Consider the following 19,288-nt stretch of genomic DNA (forward strand, 5'->3'; position numbering starts at 1 on the left):
TCGATCAGCCTCACCTCGGGTTTCCACCCCGAGAGTAACAGGCAGGTGGAGAGAGTTAACCAGGATGTGGGTAGGTCTTATTGCCAGGACCGGCCGGGAGAGTGGGCGGCGTTCGTGCCCTGGGCAGACATAGCCCAGAACTCGCTCCGCCACTCCTCTACTAACCTCTCCCCCTTCCAGTGCGTACTGGGGTACCAGCCGGTTCTGGCGACTTGGCATCAGAGTCAGATCGAGGCTCCTGCGGTGGACGACTGGTTCAGGCGTGCGGAGGAGACATGGGATGCTGCTCATGTTCACCTTCAGCGGGCCGTGCTGCGCCAGAAAGCCAGCGCAGACCGTCACCACAGTGAGGCCCCGGTGTTCGCACCGGGGGACCAGGTCTGGCTCTCGACCCGAAACCTGCCCCTCTGCCTGCCCTGCTGGAAGCTGCGGCCGCGGTTTGTGGAGCCATTTAAAGTCCTGAGGAGACTGAACAAGGTTAGTTACAGGTTACAACTTTCCCCCGATTACCGTATTAACCCCTTGTTCCATGTGTCTCTCCTCAGGCCGGTGGTGGCTGGCCCGCTCCAGGAGTCTGAGGCGCGGGAGGTTCCTCCCCCTCTGGACATCGAGGGGGCCCCGGCGTATTCCGTTCGCTCCATACTGGATTCAAGGCGTCGGGCGAGGGGCCTTCAGTACTTCGTGGAGTGGGATGGGTACGGTCCGGAGAAGAGATGCTGGGTTCCGGTGGAGGACGTGTTGGAACCTTCAATGCTGCGGGAGTTCCACCGTCTCCGTCCGGATCGCCCTGCACCTCGCCCTCCGGGTCGTCCCCGAGGCCGATGTCAGCGCGCTGCTGGAGCCGCGCATCAGGGGGGGGGGGGGGTACTGTCATGACTTCCGCCAAAGTCGCTTCCTCTCCTTGTTCGGGCTGGCGTTCGGCTGTTGACGTCACCGGTCTTCTAGCCATCGCCGATACACCTTTCATTTTTCATTTGTTTTGTCTTGTTTTCCCACACACCTGGTTTTCATTTAGCCTCATTACTTGTCGTGTATTTAACCCTCTGTTCCACCCATGTCTGTGTGTGAGATTGTTTATTGTTAAAGTTGGCATGCTTCCGGCTGGTTTGCGCCAGGTTTTGTTTTATTACCCGTGCTTTGTGGCAGCCGGTACTTTATACTTGGGTTTAGTACTTTGTGCTGCCTTACTTGGTCTTTGGGCATTTGTTTTGTTACGCGGTTGCGTTCTGTTAACATGATTGCCTAAGTAAAGTGCTTTGTCCACTCATTTCTGCTCTCCTGCGCCTGACTTCCATGCACCAGCTACACTCACCTCTTGACAGAGAGAGGTTGTTGTCCTGGCACCAGACTGCCAGGTCTCTGACATCCTCCCTATAGGCTGTCTCATCGTCATCAGTGATCAGTCCTACTACTGTTGTATAATCAGCAAACTTGATGATGGTGTTGGAGTCGTTCACCCACGCAGTCGTGGGTGAACAGGAAGTACAGGAGGCGACTAAGCACACACCCCTGAGGGGCCCCCGTGTTGATGTGGTGGATGTCTTGTTGCCTACCCTTATCGACTGGGGGCGGCCCGTCCCAAAGTCCAGGATCTAGTTGCTGGATCCTGAGCTTGGTGATGAGCTTGGAGGGGACTATGGTGTTGAATGCTGAGCTGCAGTCAATTAACAGCCTTCTTACATAGGTATTCCTTTTGTCCAAGTGGGTGAGGGCAGTGTGGAGTGCTATGGAGAGTGCTATACCGATTCATTGGAGGACCAAAAAAAGCCAATACTGATTAACGCATAACGCCTGTTCGATGTCCGCCTCAACCTCCCGTACCACCGGTGCCACCAGGCAAGAAGCCGGAAGTATGGGAGTGGGATCCGTGGACCGCTCCTCTGTGTCATACATCCGGGACAGTGCGTCTGCCTTAGCGTTCTGGAAGCCTGGTCTGTAAGAGAGGGTGAAAACAAAGCGGGTGAAAAACATGGCCCACCTTGCCTGGCGAGGGTTCATTCTCCTTGCCGCCCGGATGTACTACAGATTGCGGTCGTCAGTCCAAATGAGGAAAGGGTGTTTAGCCCCCTCAAGCCAATGCCTCCACCCCTTCAGAGCCTTGACAACAGCCAACAGCTCCCGGTCCCCCACATCATAGTTTCGCTCCGCCGGGCTGAGGTTCTTTGAAAAGAAGGAACAGGGGTGGTGCTTTGGTGGCGTACCCGAGCGCTGAGACAGCACAGCTCATATCCCAGCCTCGGACGCGTCCACCTCTACTATGAATGCCAAGGAGGGATCAGGATGAGCCAGCACGGGAGCCGAGGTAAACAGAGCCTTCAGGTGACCAAAAGCCCTGTCCGCCCCAGCTGACCACTGCAGTCGCACCGGTCCCCCCTTCAGCAAGGACGTAATGGGAGCCGCTACCTGACCAAAGCCCCGGATAAACCTCTGGTAGTAGTTGGCAAACCCTAAGAACCGCTGCACCTCCTTTACCGTGGTTGGAGTCGGCCAATTACGCACGACTGAAATGTGGTCATTCTCCATCTCCACTCCTGACGCGGACAGGCGGTACCCTAGGAAGGAGATGGACTGTTGGAAGAACAGACATTTCTCAGCCTTGACGTACAGGTCATGCTCCAACAGTCGACCAAGCACCTTGCGCACCAGGGACACATTCTCGGCGCATGTAGCGGAGTATATTAGAATGTCATCTATATACACCACTACACCCTGCCCGTGCAGGTCCCTGAAAATCTCGTCTACAAAGGATTGGAAGACTGATGGAGCATTCATCAACCCATATGGCATGACGAGGTACTCATAGTGCCCAGAGGTGGTACTAAATGCCGTCTTCCACTCATCCCCCTCCCGCATACGCACCAGGTTGTAAGTGCTCCTGAGATCCAATTTGGTGAAGAAGCGTGCCCCGTGCAATGACTCGGTCACACTGGCTATGAGAGGCAGTGGGTAACTGTACTTAACCGTGATCTGATTTATACCTCTATAATCAATGCACGGGGTAAACCTCCATCCTTCTTCTTCACAAAAAATGAAACTCGAGGAGGCAGGTGACGTGGAAGGCCGAATGTATCCCTGTCCCAGAGATTCGGAGACATATATCTCCTCCTGTGACAGAGGATACACGTGACTCCTGGGAAGTGCTGCGTCTACCGGGAGATTTATCGCACAATCCCCCTGTCGATAGGGTGGTAGTTGGCATATTCATGGGGGATGTGCATGGTGGAGACCTGGTTTGGAGTCTCCACCGTAGTTGCACCTATGGAAACACCTATACACCTCCCTGAGCACTGACGTGACCATCCCTTGAGAGCCCTCTGTTACCACGAAATAGTGGGGTCATGATAGGCCAACCAGGGAAGCCCCAACACCACAGGAAACGCAGGAGAATCGAACAGGAAGAGACTAATTCTCTCCTCATGACCCTCCTGCGTTATCATACATAGTGGAGCTGTGACCTCCCTAATCAGGCCCGACCCTAAAGGACGACTATCTAAGGCATGTACAGGGAAGGGCACATCAACAGGAACAATAGGGGTCCCTAATCTAAGTGCAAATGAACGGTCAATAAAGTTCCCAGCTGCGCCTAAATCTACAAGCGCCTTATGCTGGGAATGCGGGGAAAATTCAGGAAATTCTATACATACACACATGTGCGCAACAGGGAGCTCTGGGTGAGTCGGGTGCCTACTCACCTGGGGCGATCCACCAGTGCCCTGCCTGCTGCCTCGACTCCCTGGGGAACCTCTCCAGCACCGACCAGCAGTGGTGCAGGAAACGGCCCCCCCCTCCAGTCACCCTTAGAGCAGCACCTCCGAGTTGCATAGGTGTAGGATCGGAGGTGCTGGGGGATGGAATGGACGGACCCCGATCCAGATGTCCGCGGGTGGCCAACAGGTTATCCAGCCGGATGGATAAATCCACCAGCTGGTCGAGGGTAAGGGTGGTGTCCCTGCAGGCCAGCTCCCGACGAACGTCCTCACATAGACTACACCGGTAATGGTCGATCAGGGCCCTCTCATTCCATCCCACGCTGGCAGCCAGGGTCCTGAAGTCCTGTATGCTCCTCATCCCCTGTCTGAAATGGAAAAAGCGTTCCCCCGCCGCTCTCCCCTCTGGTGGATGATCGAAGATCGCCCTGAAGCGGAGGGTGAAATCCTCTTAGCGGACCAACGCTGTGTCTATTCCTCTCCATTCGGCGTTGGCCCACTCAAGCGCTTTCCCCGACAAACAGGCGATGAGGGCGGACACGCTCTCGTGTCCCGAGGGAGCCGGGTGGACGGTCGCCATGTAGAGCTCCAACTGGAGCAGGAACCCCTGGCACCCGGCAGCCGTCCCATCATATGCCCTCGGGAGCGAGAGCCGAATCCCACTGGGTCCAGGTGACAGAGGGGTGGATAGCGGTGTGGGTTGGGGTGAAGTTGATGGGGGAGTGGGAAAACCCCCTCAATCTCATCACTCCATGATGTGCAGCACGCGATCCATGGCTGTACCAAGATTTTGGAGCATCGTCGCGTGCTGCTGGACGCGCTCCTCCACTGGTAACGGAGGACTGGGTGCACCTGCTGACTCCATTTTTAGGGTGCGTGTTTCTGTCAAGTGTCAGTGTGCAGCGGTTAGGACAGAGTCAGGCGCAGGACACATAACTGAGTAAAAGACGTACTTTACTCGAAAATAAACAACAATGATTTCCACGCAGGGAAAAACACACCAGCTCACAGAAGTCTTGAACACTAAACAAAGAACAAACACGTACAAAACCATGTGGGAACCAGAGGGTTAAATAGGGAATAAATTATAACGTAATGGGAACCAGGTGTGTACAATCAAGACAGAACAACATAGAAAAAGAAACGTAGATCGGTGGCAGCTAGAAAGCCGGTGACGTCGACCGCCGAACGCCGCCCGAACAAGGGGAGGCACCAACTTCGGCGGAAGTCGTGACAATTTAGACTTAGGGTTGCCACCCGTTCGATAAAATACGGAACGGTTCTGTATTTCACTGAAAGAATAAACGTTTTGTCATAATTATGTCAAATTCTGGCAAATGAATTACGGTCTTTGTTAGGAAGAAATGGTCTTCACACAGTTCGCAACGAGTCAGGCGGCCCAAACTGCTGCATATACCCTGGCATGAATGCGCTTTTGTTAAATCATCACCCGTTTGGTGAAGTATGCTGTGATTCAATGATAAATTAACAGGCACCGCATTGATTATATGCAACACAGGACAAGCTAGTTAAACTAGTAATATCATCATCCATGTGCAGTTAATTAGTGATTATGTTAAGATTGTTTTTTATAAGTTTAATGCTAGCTAGCAACTTACCTTGGCAACTTACCCTGCACTCGCGTAACAGGTGGTCAGCCTGCCAAGCAGTCTCCTCGTGGATTGCTATGTAATCGGCCATAATCGGCATCCAAAAGGCTGATTACCTATTGTTATGAAAACTTGAAGTCGGCCCTAATTAATCGGCCATGCCGATTAATCCGTCGACCTTTAATGGAGATTGCGTCATCTGTCGATCTGTTGGGGCGGTATGCGAATTGGAGTGAGTCCAGGGTGTCTGGGATGATGGTGTTGATGTGAGCCATGACCAGTCTTTCAAAGCATTTCATGGCTATATAATGCGAGTGATAGTCATTGGCGTTCTTGAGCACGGGGACTATGGTGGTCTGCTTGAAACAAATTGGTATTACAGACCGGATCCAATTATCACAGGTGTCTGTAATTATCTCTGGCCCTCTGTGTGGCCTTATCACATGTAAAATATATGAAATAATAATAAAAATATGATTTTTAAATAACAAATGGAATGACAAAGCTGTAAAATATTATCCTAAATATAAACCATCAACTTAGTGAATACCATTGGTGTTTTAATATGAGGGTTTCAGGATGAAATATCCTTTATTTATTTTTTACACACTTTTATTTATCTTACTAGGCCAACGTGTACTTGCTGTAAATGTTTTGCCATCAAGCTGGTGGCCGTTGTGAAAAAAGTTTATAGTTGGACGAGTTGCAGCGGTATAGTTGAAAATAATGCCATTGTTGATATAAAACAATTATATTAAATACAAATACAATTTTTGTAGTTAATAAAATATAAACAAACCAAAGTTAAGATACTTTTGATCATGTAGTGTATGTGGACACCTGCTCGTTGAGCATCTCATTCCAAAATCATGGGCATTAATATGGAGTTGGTCCCCCCTCTGCTGCTATAACAGCCTCCACTCTTCTGGGAAGGCTTTCCACTAGATGTTGGAACATTGCTGTGGGGACTTGCTTCCATTCAGCCACAAGAGTATTAGTGAGGTCGGGCACTGATGTTGGGCGATTAGGCCTGGCTCGCAGGCCATCCCATTGGTGTTTTATGGGGTTGAGGTCATGGTTCTGTGCAGGCCAGTCAAGTTGTTCCACACCGATCTCGACAAACCATTGCTGTATGGACCTTTCCTGCTGAAACAGGAAAGGGCCACAAAGTTGAAAGCACAGAATCGTCTCGAATGTCATTGTATGCTATAGCGTTAAGATTTCCCTTCACTGGAACTAAGTGGCCTAGCCCGAAACCATAAAAAAACAGCCCCAGACCATTAGTCCTCCTCCACCAAACTTTACAGTTGGCATTATGCATTGGGGCAGGTAGCGTTCTCCTGGCATCCGCCAACCGAGATTCGACCGTCGGACTGCCAGATGGTGAAACGTGATTCATCACTCCAGAGACCGGCAACGAGCTTCACACCACTCCAGCCGACATTTTGCATTGCGCATGGTGATCTGTGAGGCTGCTCGGCCATGGAACCCATTTCATGGATCTCCAGACAAAAGGTTCTTGTGCTGACGTTGCTTAAAGAGTCAGTTTGGAACTCGTTAGTGAGAGTTGCAAAACAAGGACACCCAATTTTTTTATTGCACTACACGCTTCAGCAACCCCGGCGGTCCCGTTCTGTGAGCTTGTGTGGCCTACCACTTCACAGCTGAGCCGTTGTTGCTCCTAGACGTTTCCACTTCACAATAACAGCACTTACAGTTACACCTCTAGCAGGGCAGAAATTTGATGAACTGACTTGTTGGAAAGGTGGCATCCTATGACGGTGCCACGTTGAAAGTCACTGAGCTCTTCAGTAAGGCCATTCTACTGCCAATGTTCGTCTATGGGGATTGTGCTCAATTTTATACACCTGTCAGCAACGGCTGTGGCTGAAATAGCTGAATCCACTAATTTGAAGGGGTGTCCACAGACTCTTTTATATATAGTGTACATTGCCATATATTATCTGAAGTTACAGGTAGCTTTGCAACCCTATGCTAGACTAGTACCTTTAGCTGCATCATAGCCGCTAAATTCAGGGCTAATCGTCTGGACAGACTCGGAGACATAGGACAAAGGTTGAGGCTTAGGGATGGGATATGGCCCTTAAGTCTTTGAACCTTGTAGCACAAAAAACTGTTACAATGAAGTGACCATGGCCCATAGACTCTGGGAGTTGAAGATGACCCGACTGATCAGTTAAGTTTCTAACCGATCATGATGTAACAGCTAGCATACTGTAGCGGAGTGAAAGGCCCACCGCAGTAACCTGACTGGCCGTCCGAGAGAGTCTAGCTTCACTAATAGTATTATGGGTAGTAGGTCATAAAGCTCACTGTAGCCAGCTGTTGTTGATAGCAGACTCAAATGAACTAAGACAAACCTCCTGTGAATGAGACGTCAGTGAGAGAGAGAGAGCACATTATAACCACTGATGCTATTTGCTACCGGTGGGGCATCGTAAATCCACATTGTGTAACAGGGCAAGAGGTCTAAATGTAGACCTGAAGGATGCTGCATTTAGAACCAAACATTTCCTATGGATAACATTTCGGTACGTGCCGGCAGTGTCACTTGGATAGCATCTATCGCTTCTGTGTATAGTGTAGCCTGGTTTTTATGTTTGACTATTTTTGGTGTCAAAACCAGCGAAATAGGCCTAAACTTCTTCCTCCTCTCTCTGTGTTTTTTATTGTAAACAACCAAATAAAATATTTTGGAAGTAAGCCTCAGTCAATTACAAAATACCCCCCCCCCCCCCCCCCCCCCGTTTCCCTCTCTCTCTCAGTAATCCCCAGTCTTCTCTTTTCCCAGCTGGAATCAATTAACTGCACACACACACACACACACACACACACACACACACACACACACACACACACACACACACACACACACACACACACACACACACACAGGGACAGAACACAACCCCTGGTTTCTGTTGGTTGACACCCTCCCTCAGGGCTCTCATTAAGGGCTTTGTCAGAAATGCTGTTCTTTGTTTTTCCTTAGGAACATGACGGCCAACACATTTTCCTCTGTGTGTGTGTGTGTGTGTAGTGTGTGTGTGGTGTGTGTAACCTCTTGGAGCTCATTAATGGGAACCATCTCACTGAGACATTGTCGTAATAGTTGTGTGATTCATTGTTGTGATGTAAACATTGGAAAAGTTGGCAGGGTTCTTGTCAATGTGTGTCCGCCACCACAGGCAAAGTGGAACTGTAAACTGGCCATGTGCATTTTTGCCCCCTTACAAGCTAATTTGTTGGTCTTTGTAGTTTTGATTTATTTTTAAGAACGGTGTTGTGGTTGAAACTGTAATACATATATCTTGATGGTCCAGGAGTCCATGACACAGCAGGTTTGGTGTATTGTAGCGGTTGGACATTGTTGATATAGGGCTTGAGAGAGGTCAGAGACTGGTTCCTAAAAATAACCAGCCCCTGGTGTTTCTGCTAACCGTTGTGTTGCGTCACATGGAACAGTCTTATCAGAGTCTGCGTCATATCAGCCACTCACTCTATCCCGCTCTGTATACTCCCACTCACAGCAATGTGTGCGTTCGCACGCCACACACGCACTAACACACACTCTCCCTCATGCACAAGCACAAGCACACACATGCACAAACACACACACACGCACACGCACACGCACACACACACACACACACACACCACACACACACACACACACACATACACAGGTACTACACGTAAACACACAAAGTCAAACATGCTGGTCATTTTTTCCGTGGCACTTAGACGGACAGACAGCCGGACGGACAGACAGACAGAATGTTTCTCAGGCCTGTTTGACTTCTCACGACATGGTTAAAAAAAGTATATTTCTTTCATTAGACAAATGAAGTGGAAAATGAGTACTTGTAGCGTCTCACTGTGTAAACAACTTTCTGGATGTCTCAAGTGTAATTGTTTTTCTGTAGATATTGTATAAGTGAGTGTTTTTTAAGTGTTTCATAATATATGACCCACAAATATTGTTGAATATTCCCATATTAAGCTTTCGATAATGGGTCTTGAGCAGCAGGCCTACATGTATGATCTTGGACCTTGACGGGGAAGCCAAGGTCCATGTTTCCTGAGACAAGGGAAACATTAAAGGAAACACTGTTTAACCCATGGCATCCTATTCAGCAGTGTAGAACAGGTCATCAGAGGTGTTAACCCCTGAACAGCCATTCGGGTGTAGAACAAGATACCTCATGGAGGAGGTAGAGGAGGAGGTAGAGGGTGAGGAGGACGGGGTGGAGGTAGAGGAGGAGGGTGAGGAAGAAGAGGAGGAAGAGGGTGAGGAGGTGGAGGAGGACGAGGTGGAGGTAGAGTGTGAGGAGGAATAGGAGCAAGAGGAGGAGGTGGAGGAGGAGGTAGAGGAGGAGGAATAGGGTGAGGAGCAGGAGGTAGAGGAGGAGGAAGAGGAGCAGGAGGAGGTGGAGGAGGCAGAGGAGGAGGAGGGTGAGGAGGAGGTGGAGATGGAGGAGGATGAGGAAGAGGAGGAGGTTGAGGAGGTTAAGGTAGCGAGGCTGTGCAATCAAAGGAGGAGAATACGACATTCTTCCCACGCAGCCACCCTGATAAATTATTTGTGCGTTTAACGCCACAGTGGCATTTTAACAAGGCTACCTGTCACACTGAGATTGTCATCCTTACCAGCACGTCTTCTGGGATCACAAGAACACAACAGTGGGGTTTTATCAGGGTTTGAGGAAAAGGTTTAATTCCTTTTGCCTGGACAGGATTCTGAGCTGACTGTGGTTAGTCATTTTGAGGGGTGTTGAGGGATTCTACAAGAGATATTACACACTGATCTATACATATACACAGATATACAGGGTTTCTGCTGGTGAGAATACACCTAGTGTCTCGTTTTTACACTTCACACATTTTATATTTGCTGTTTATGAAAGTTGTTGTTTTCTTTCCTTTGGAGCAGCAAGGTTTTCTAGGATCTTTGCAACAACCCCCCTAGAGCAGACAAGAACCAATGAGCAACATGAGAAAGGAATCATCGTTTTAGCATCACTTCTGAGAATGACTGGAACAACAAAACAAAAAAAAGCACCACCACCACTAACCAATCATGTGTCTCTCTCGGCGCTTGTGTTCAGTTCAGTCCCGCGGTTGCCATGGAAACAATTACAACTCAAGTATTCAAGACGCAGTAGCCTGTGTCGGTATATACAGTTGAGTTGCTGTTGCGTTTTAGCATGGGGGGGAAAAAATTCTCCCCTTTCCATCAGATTGTGGAAAAGGATACCATATAGACATACCTGCCTGGTGACAAATTCTGAGCCTGTACCATTCTTGTTTGGTGACCTCAGTTTTTCACCATCCGAATGTCAGAATTAGGGAGTTAAGGTTAAGACAAGGGTAATGGTTTACGTTAGTGGTCGGGCTGTTCTACGACTTTGTTCTCTAACACAAATTACAAAACGGCGGCTAAATGCGGCTGCCATCCACAGGCCTGACCATAGGAACAGTACATTGTGCTGTAAACAACCTGTGCCGATGTGGCACAGTCCCAATGTAGAATGGACTATGGCTGGGAGAGAGGACACTTGAGTGGAGATTGGGGGCAATGTGTGGGAGGGAGAGGGAAACACAGGGTGTTTTTTCTTGTTGTTGCCCGTCACCCGTCTGGTTCAGAGAAGCTTATCTGCGGTCGGCCAGCTGAGGGGCTTGTGAGGCTGTACGTTTTGGATGCTTCCGGGTGTAGTGAAAGCTCACTGTTTTTTCAAGCCTCGAGGAGTAGGAACTGTGTGGGAGGCTGTAAGCCTATAACCCGATCCCCTCACTCTGATAGTGGTTTGGCTTGGGGTTTTGTTTGGGCGTTCCACCATTAGTATTATTATTATCAGACCTGTTTGATGGCTCAGATTCGGAATGATGGTGCTGAGAGTTTGTGAGGCCTTGATAGAAAGGGGTAATAATTAACTGCTGTAACGATGTGCGCTGAGAGTCGGGAAGCAAGTTCAGGGGGTGAGTATTTTAATAAAATAAGCGGAACGTAATACAAAACGCGAATAACGCACAGACATGAAACAATGACGCCTGGGGGAAGGAACCAAAGGGAGTGACATATATATAGCGAAGGTAATTAGGGAGTGATGGAGTCTGATGACATTACATTTTACATTTGAGTCATTTAGCAGACACTCTTATCCAGAGCGACTTACAGTAGTGAATGCATACGTTTCATACATTTTTTTTCTCCGTACTGGTCCCCCGTGGGAATCGAACCCACAACCCTGGCGTTGCAAACACCATGCTCTACCAACTGAGCCACACGGTGTGCGTTACAATGGTGACAGGTGTGCACCATAACGAGCAGCCTGGTGACCTAGAGGCCGGAGAGGGAGCACACGTGACAACTAGTTAGTCAGTCAGCAGCTAATCTCTTGTGGACAGATTAGTCTGCACCCATAAACAGTAGTACAGAATACAGTAGGGATGGGAATTGCCAGGCACCTCACGACACGATACTGATACAATATGTATTTTCCATTCTCTCGATTCAATAGGTATTGTGATTTGATACTGGGATTTTGTTGCGATTCGATGAGACAGCCATTAGAAAATGAGTTTTGATCAGTTATGGAAATATAAGTGCTGTAAACAGATTGACTCCCTATTTAAAAAGAAGATGGCGAACAAGCTATAAAGGAGTTTTGGTGCAGTTACAGCCAACTAGCGCAAACATAATATTGCGATATTGTCAAAACGATACAATACAATATATTGTTAAACATAATATCCCGATATGTAACTGTATCGATTTTGTTCTCCCCATCACTAGAAGACAGGCAGGCTAGCAGAACTGGAATAGGCAGGTCCTCCCTCTATCTGTCCATACAGCTCTGGTCATTTCAGATAAGGGCAGGGAGAGAACTGTGTAGACATGGAGTCCAGGCTGAGTACACAAACCCAGCAGATGCCTTCCTAGCACGACAGCGGGAGGGAGGGAGGTAGGGAAAGGGAGAGACTGGTAGTGAGAGAGGGAGAGAAAAAGGGAGCCAATGAGAAACAAAAAAGAAGGGGAAGATGAAGAAACTGCAACAGAAAAACTGAGAGAAATAGCTGAAGAAAAAGAGAGACAATCCCGCGTACACACGTGCACGTGCGTGCGCGCTCACACACACACACACACACACACACACACACACACACACACACACACATATACAGGTAGACATGAGGCAAAGCTCATAGAGAATGATTCATGTTCTGTTTTGTCACTAGTTCCCTCTCAGACTGATCTAACACAGATGTTTGAAGGACTTCCAGAAGCTTCAGAAAGGCCATAGCGCTCCGACTGCTCTCTCCCTGTCCCCATTTCAGCAATAATATCCCATCAGTCACGGTTCCCACTGGGAAAATTGACTTATAAATTCACTGCAGCTCTCCTCTCCGCTTCCTGTATAGTTATGTCCCACTAAATGACTTTTCCCACCTAGTGCTACCATGTCTTAATCCATGTCTTGAAATGACCTCAATCGTAATAGAATTCCTACTGTAAAGCCATGCTGTTAGGTTTCTAAGACACCTCAGGTTTCTGCATGTAGGAGACAGCCCTGTTGTTTTCCTGGTTGCACAGATTGTTGTGGATAGAATGTACGAAAATGCATGATCGTGGCTTTGGATTGAGGAAGCTGATGTTCCAGAAGGATTGGTTCTGGATTACAGTGATTAGTTCTAGTTCTGGGTACAGTGAACAAACAGTGAATGGAAGTCAGTGATTGGGTCCCGAACAGGGATAGCTAGCTGCTAGCCTGAGCCCCCTACACCCTCCCTCTCTAGACCCAGGTCTGTATCACCCACCCTCCCTCTCCGGGCCCTAGCCTGTACCCTGTAAAGGGGTTGCTGTAATTTTGACAGTAAAGTGGCAAGTAAGTTATTGTATTTCATATTGCAGTACACTACTGTAATCTAAATATAGCATCAAAGCATGTACTGTGTAATGACGCAAAGTATTATACCATATAATTGACTGTGTTGTACTGTAAACAAGTACATGCTACCGTAATTGTAATGAATCAATAAATTAATTAAATTCATTGATGGGAGATTTTAGTGTTTTACCGTAATTTAATGGGATTGGTGCTAGCAGGTTGGTTGCTATAGTAATGTGTTTACACATTACAGCATATCAATGAATATTTTGTGTTTTATACCTGGCAACAAAGTTACTGTTGATAACAATCAGCATTAGCGTATAGTTGACAGTTTTCCTGTTCCAGTGTACCCTCCACCCTAACTCTCTAGGTCCAGGTCTGTACCCTCAGTGACCCCTCCTGGGTAGTGGACGGCAGGTCTTTGGAGGGAGCCGGTGGAATGTGGGCAATGCCCGCTAAGTGAACACCTTGTGTGGTGCTAGCCTCTCTGACAGCCTCTCTGACAGGTCAGAGTCTTCCAAGGTGTGAGGCACTGGCCTTCGCACACACCAAGGGCTAATGCTAACCACAACCCTTTAGCCCTGGGGTTACAGAGAAGGGGAGAGGACAGAGGGATATTGATTAAAAATCCTCATCATCAGTATCATCAAGGTCTATTATCTGTTAGACCTAAATTAATGATTAAGGACCTGTTCCTGCCAATGTCAACTACACAGTATTTCCATGTTTCTTTGGCCTTTGTTTTGAATATTGTATACCTCAGTCTGTGTAAGAGCATGGGAGGAGCTAATGAATGGATTTACTGTATGGGATTGTAACTGAAAGGTAAACAACAACATCAAACATGCTCACAGTCACAGCTAGTAACCCAAGGGAAGTTGGTGTGAGATGGAATGCTCGGAGAAGCAAGCTCAATTGTCAAATGATTCCACTGGTTGCTGGTTTCACACACACACTCACACTCACACACACAGTCTTGTACAGCTAACCTTGACACACAATTCAGTCCCATTCAAAATCCTATTTTCCCTAACCCCTAACCCTAACCCGTACTCCTACACTAACCCTAACCTTAACCCTAACCTTAACCCAAAAACCTAACCTTAAACCTAAACCTAGACCTAACCCTAGCTCCTAACCCTAAAACTAACCCTAGCTCCTAACCCTAACCCTTAATGTAATTCTAACCCTAACACTAATTCTAACCTTAACCCTAAACCCCCTAGAAATAGCATTTGACCTTGTGGGGACTAACAACATTTCCCCAGTTGATAAAATGTTTGTTAGTTTACTATTCTTGTGGGGACTTCTGGTCCAAACACATCCACACGCGCACACACACACACACACACACACACACACACACGCACTCTGAGCTCCTAGCACCCTGCTGTGATCGGTTCGTCAGTGTTGGGTGTTGGCTGAATATTGTAAAGGGGGAAGAAGGAGGGCAGGATGGGAGGAAGAGGGGAGGAATGAGCCTGCTGCAGTGCTACTATACCATATGTGTCCTTGCTGGGAACTGTAAATCGCTCTGGATAAGAGTGTCTGCTAAAATGTAAAATAGAAGTGGAATGAATTGAATGTCATTGAGAAAACATAAAGGTGTCATGTATTTTTTTTGCAAACATCCTTTCTGAATATAAAAGTAATCCAAGAAGTAATCATCTGGTTTTTCTATAGTATCTGTAATCCGATTACAATGTTTTGTAACAGATAATGTAACAGATTACAGTTACAGTTTTTGTAATCAGATTACATGTAATCAGTTACTAAAGTTGTGTTCGTCTCTGTCCAAGCAGGAAAGAACAGGCGTAATGGATCATGGTCATTGTAGTTCATTACCACATTTCTGTGCTGAACTAGGTTAAATATTTGCTTAAGCCCAACGTCCCACATAGTTATTGACTTGATTTCTCTCATTAATTATGTGATTTCTCTCTAGAGAAACGGCACGTGGGCTCACAATTTTTTTTTGAAAAAATGGAGGGGACGTCGGTCGGTTGTGGTTTAGTTGTTTAGTTTTATTTATTAAATAACCAAAAAATAAACAACATTATCACTCAGCACTACTTCCTAACTCTGCTTATATCAATGCTTATATGTGCTTCTACAGCCTTTATAAGCAGCACGAGGCCCCACATAGACCCTGTCCTCCTTCTCAGTTCAGGACAGTTTTAGGTCACACATAATCTCTGGTGACAGAAGTTAAAAGAATAGTCAGCTACTAGCTTTAGCGTGTGTAAGATTTGGTTCTGGGTTCTGAGATTAGGTCACCGCCAGCGTTCCCCAAAGGAAACCTATTTGAATATAAATCATATAAGGTATAAGATGTTGGGCTTGGGAAATGCTTGGTTGACTTGTAATGGGCAACTAGAAAGGGATTCTAGACAAATTAGCAAAGTATGTTGGACACAAATGTGGTCTGTGGCACTATTTGAAGATGCTATTTAGCATAAGATGATGCTACGTAAAGGAGCTCACTCTTTCTGTGTCTTTCTCTTCTCCCAGCTGTCTCTTTTCTCCAAATACATTCTGACTTTCTCTCTCCTTCTAAGCACAATTGTTTCCCTGGTGGGACTGACGTGTTGAAAGGATCTCCTCTGGCCTTAAAAGACAATGTTTATAGACACCAGGGCCAGAGCATAGACTTCCTGCTAAAGTAAATGACCGGTGAGCTAAATCCATCATAAAGGAGCCGAACTTATAAATAAACCCCCTGGATATTCCATTAACTCACTCTCATCTTCATCTGGCCCTCCAGGGTGATGATGGCTAGGGAGAGCAGATGTAGAGCAGGGGGAGCTGTGGTGGGGTTCAAGGAGGATAGGACAGGAGAGGAGAGGAGTTCAGCTTGGTGGAGCATGGCCTGGGCTGGGGGACTGGGGGTAAATTGCTAGTGGTTGATTGTGTATGTTTCAGTGTGTCCACATAAGAATACATTCTTGTTTATGCCACGATGCTTAAAGAGATTTAGGTGCAATTCAATCAAACGAGATTTAAGAGGTTTCCAGGATAAGTTAAAAAATAATATTTGAGAGCTGCAACAATGCATTTTTGGATTTGTTTACTCAACAAAACAATATGCACTGATTCAAAACAGAACTGCATATCAATTGGAATGTTCTCTTGCTGTGAGGAACAAAGTTGTACCAGATTCTGTATGGTTTTAGATTGACAAGTATAGACTGTAGACTCTTAGGCATCTCAGGTCATCACTGAGTGAGTCCGTCAGTCTTTTATTCCGCTGCGTATTCATTGAGTCATTTGGTCATTTTATTGATGGAGCCTGCCCATCCACTCTAAGCCTTTTAGAGGTTTTTTAAATGCATTTTAATTTATCCTGTGCTGTTTTGTCATTGCTGCTGCTGTTCTTTTCCCTGTCTAAATCAGGGACTACTGGTTTACGTAACTCCATTTTGATAACCAAGGATTAGGTTCTCTGTCTACAGAGTGGCTGGCTGCCCCCAGTGTGTCACTCTGAGGGAAATCTGGACTGTACCCCCTGAGATACTACAACTATTATTGTTTTAGAGGGTCGTCATAATCACTATGTAATAGACTTAACCTTTTACCGCAGTGGGCTAAATCCGCGTTCACAAAGAGTGTTTCTCGGTCGCCTTGAAGAAATCTACTTTCAAACAAAAGTATGGATCTCGTGATGGGCTTTATAAAACAGAAACAGACACCTGAACCATGTCAGATATAGAGTTGGAATGTATTCAATGTTGAGTTTGCATCCCCAATATTACACTTTAAATACATCACAGAAGACTGAAATATGACAAAACTGTTTGTCATAGAAACACTGGATTTTCGGCATAAAAAAAAAAGACATATTGTTTATTAATTATGAACTTATGAAGAATATGAGTAACATGAGGCCACTAGGTCATTTGACTACAGGAAATTATTAATGGACAATAGTAGTATGTCCTACTGTATTGTGGCGTGGACAATATAAGGTTACTAGTGTTTGTGTGTGTGTGACTGTAGACTGGGACAGGTGTAGGCCCACAACAGGTAGATGGTGCTGAGTGGAGCGCCTGAACAGTACGTGTGTGTGCTGTCGCCTAAACCTGCAGGCTCTCTCCCTCTTGAGAAAAACAAGCAATTAGGCTTGGCCTGTGATCCTACATACATACCGTATAGTACAACTACACACAGACAACACTCTGTCACAAGCAAGAAGACACAAAGGCAATGTAAACTCTCCCTCACGTATATGCATACAGTACTCTCTAGACACACACAGGCAGCATACATTCACCTGTACACACAGACCACTTAAGTAAACACACACACATACACACACACACATACCAGGTTTCATTATTCTCTCTGGGCTGTTTTTGCTTGAACTGTGAGAGTAATGTAAACAGAGCTGAGTGCTAGGAGCCATCTGCCTAATGTCACTGTGGCCCATATCTGTCCTCTCCAGCTCTCTCTCTCCCCCTCACTCCTTCCCCTCTCTCCCTCTCTTACTATCTCTCTCTCACCCTCTCTCTCCCTCACTCCCTCCCTTACTATCTCTCTCTCCCTCTCTCACTCCACTACCACCACATCCTTCCTCCCCTCAACATCCCCCTGTCTTCCATGTTATCTGTTGTCGTCCATTGTATGCTATTCTATTTTCTATTCTCACCCCCCTTCACCCCTCCCAGTCTCCACCCCTTCCCTTAGGTCACATATATTCCTGTCTCTCAATTTTTTTATTACTGTTTCTCATTCTATATCTCTTGCTCCCCCCTTGCCCCATGTATATTTCTCTTTTCTTTTATTCTTCCTGTTTTATTTTTCCCTCTTTGGTGTAAAAACTGCATATCCACCTGTGCAAGTCAGGGAGAGTTCAAAGTTCATTCATGGGTCAGATGTGGATTAGGAGATCAGGGGGTATTAGCCACCAACTGACTTTCTTTGACGAAATGCACACATCATGGGCTTGGTGGGATTTCATCCCTTTCTGTGTAATAATCTTGGGAGGAAGCCTGTATGAGGGTTAGAATGAATGGCAGCAGGTGCGTGAGAAAACCATAAAAAGGACAAATCCAAGGAGGCCGAGATGCAAAGATATACTTAATTTAATCCGTGCTTAAAAAAATACAAAGCTGAAAGTGCACATTGCAAAAAAGTGCTAAAGGTGCTTTTTTTCTCTCACTTTTGTAGTACTTTTTAGCACTGTGCACTTTCAGCTTTGTATTGTTTCGAGCATGGATTAAATTAAGTATATCTTTGCATCTCGGCCTGCTTGGATTTGTTCTTTTTTGGTTTGAGTGCGAGTATCTTCGGAACTCAGATATTCTTGGGAGGAGGAATATTTTCAAGTGTGGAAAATAATACGGTTGTATGTTTGCTGTAAACTGTAAACTGAAATCAATTGAAGTCATTCAAACCAATCCTACCTGTGTTACTGTTTCTGCCCAGTAGGAGTCAGGCTTCACCTGCATAATGATGTGGCACTCAACTGTCTATTTCAGGATGATTCAAATATTTAGAAGGGTAGAATCACTTTCATATTAAGTAAAGGGAGAGCATAAGAGAGAAAGAAAGACGGTGAGGGTTGGCAAAATACATTATCTTATACCTCCATGGAAAGATGTGGTATAGATTGGGAAGACCTTGGTTAACCCTCTCTGGCACATTAGCCCCTTAACAACTTTTCTGTGCTAATTTAGGGTCTCCACATAGGGTGTGACATCACAGTGTTTCCTGTTGGCATGCGGCCAGCCTGTGTTTGTGTCCAAAAGCAGTGGAGGGTTTCTACTCTCTCTCACGCAGCATACTGTAAAGAAGAGGCCATCTTAAAAGGAAACTGCTTCTCGGCGGGTCAAAGGGCAGCTGTTTTTCCCACACTGCAGCCGGGGACACTCTGGGGACAGTGTGACAGGCACAGGACACATAAAAAATGCCTGTTTCGTTTAAAGTGTAACGAGTTCAGAAAGCAAGCTGTAAAACATGAGGTGGTCAATGAGGGGATGAGAACAGGAGGAAACACGATTTCACAAACAGGATCAACATGCCTCCAAAGGGAATGTTAATGTTGCTGTTGTTGGTGTGC

General features: G+C 46.6%; 1 protein-coding gene across 2 annotated transcripts in view; it reads left to right on the forward strand.

The window, feature by feature from the left end:
* Positions 1–19,288, forward strand: part of adcy6a (adenylate cyclase 6a) — a 55,245-nt gene that overhangs the window by 18,221 nt on the left and 17,736 nt on the right. The window lies entirely within an intron of this gene.

This window comes from Salmo salar, chromosome 15 (assembly GCF_965601325.2).
Source record: "Salmo salar chromosome 15, fSalSal1, whole genome shotgun sequence".
NCBI lineage: Eukaryota > Metazoa > Chordata > Actinopteri > Salmoniformes > Salmonidae > Salmo > Salmo salar.